Source organism: Wasmannia auropunctata, unplaced genomic scaffold (assembly GCF_000956235.1).
Source record: "Wasmannia auropunctata unplaced genomic scaffold, wasmannia.A_1.0 LD335975.1, whole genome shotgun sequence".
NCBI lineage: Eukaryota > Metazoa > Arthropoda > Insecta > Hymenoptera > Formicidae > Wasmannia > Wasmannia auropunctata.
In genome coordinates, this window is record NW_012026915.1 from 27764 (window position 1) to 29712 (window position 1949).

Here is a 1949-nt window from a genome sequence, read left to right on the forward strand (position 1 = left end):
GTGTGCGTGTGCGTGTGCGTGTGCGTGTGCGTGTGCGTGTGCGTGTGTGTGTGTGTGTGTGTGTATTGTATCGCGGCCAACAATATTTTGTTGCGTCAGAGAACTCCAATGAAGAAGACAAAAATGAAAGAAATAAGATCCTTACGTTTGCCAGACTTCAATTTAGCAATTTAAATCTTTTGTACTTCGGGAGTACCCTCTTATATCGATATAATTGTTCACTCTAGGCCCAAATTGGGCATAATTCTTTTAATTAAAAAAGTATTATTATAAAATAATTTTTTAATTAAGGAGCACGTTTCTTGCCTTTGGTTAATTTTTTAATTGGACAAGCACGTTATAATTTGCAGATTATCTCACCCAATCCTTTTACTGCAGTAATAAATATTAATAATTTCAAAAGTCTATAATAATACAATTTTTTAATTATTAAGGCAAGTTTTTTCCTCTGATTAATTTTTTAATTAAGGAGGCACGTGTTTTCTACAGACCTTACCCAATCCTTTTACTGCCATGCTGTTTCACTAGATATTGTGATGTGGATAGAAATTGAACGTTCGCTGTTTTACTTATGCAAGTGAAGATGGCCAAAAGTTTATTCCAAAATGTCTAAATTCATACACGCAATGATAATTGCTGTTAATTAATTTGTTAAAAAATTACTACGCAATAACTACCGCGCTGATTCCTGTAAATCATTTATTCTTAATTATATGTCAAATGTGAATAATTGAAAATCTGTTAATTTATTATTTTTAGTTTCAATCACAAATATTTATTAATACCGGGATATCACAGATGTTATAAGCGCCGCGATGAGAAAATTAAAACCTTAAAATATAATGATACTTCTAGGCTTTTGTTAGAAACACTTATTTCACGTTTCCTGAAAGAATCGTTCTGAATGTTTCAAATATGTTACTCCGATGATACATTTTAAAACCTATTCGCGATTATTGTAAATATATCTGGATTCTTCAAAATTGTTTCGCTTCTATAAAGTAAAGCTTGCTTATTTCTCGTTAGCTCTCAAAGTCGCTCAAAGCATTTAAATATATGTGAACGTTGTTGTATCTTGCATTCTGCTAAGTGTACGTTGCACTAAACGGAAAGTTAAGTATCTGCCCGGTAGTGGTACAATTTTCGTTGTTTCGTGTATCAAATTAACGGTGTGCTATTTTGAGTGAGAGTGTGTCACTGAAGCGAATCATTCGCATTTCACGTAATGAAATACGTAGAATAGTATGAGCAGTAACAGGGAGAAGCCGTCGGGAAACGAGAACGACAAGAAGAATTCTTCCAGCAAAGAGAACAACCCATCGGATGATAACGAAGATGGTGGTTTAGCCAAGACGGGAAGCAATGGCGGTGCGACCACGGAAGAATCGTCGCAGCCCGGAAGTAAACGTTGCTCTGTGGGCGCGACCGTCAAAGAAGAAGTCCAGAAGCTACTGAGCCTAGCGGCACGCAGGGAATGGGCCGTCGTGGACCAGCTGCTGAAGTCTTTGGAGAAGATTGTGCAGAGCGCTGGCGAGGATGGCTTCATCGTACCGCTCGCCGGTGTTTTGGACATGGTTAATTTCCATGAAAATTTAAAAATCTTAGTCTCTCTCAAAGATCTTCCGCATATCATTCACATAACTATGTCGAAGAGACCGAAGAATATCTGTCACGAAAGAAATCAATCAGATTTTTAGAAATAATTGTAAAAGCATGTAATGTTTTAAATGAATAAAATGAATCTTTGTCATAAAAATGTCTACTCGCGGGAGACTTTAACAAGAAGTTTTAAATAGACGCGAGACGTCAAACAATTATAAAAAGATCGCACGACAAATTTATTTTTCTATACAAAAATTTTTTTATTTGCAGACGACGGGGATGACGCCGTTGATGTACGCAGTGGAGGACAACCGTAGCGAGCTCGGATCCGACGTGAATGCCAGAAA

The 1949-nt window shown here is 36.8% G+C and overlaps 1 protein-coding gene across 1 annotated transcript in view; it reads left to right on the forward strand.

The window, feature by feature from the left end:
- The window catches only part of LOC105454801 (serine/threonine-protein phosphatase 6 regulatory ankyrin repeat subunit C-like), a 30130-nt gene that overhangs the window by 13101 nt on the left and 15080 nt on the right, over positions 1–1949 (forward strand).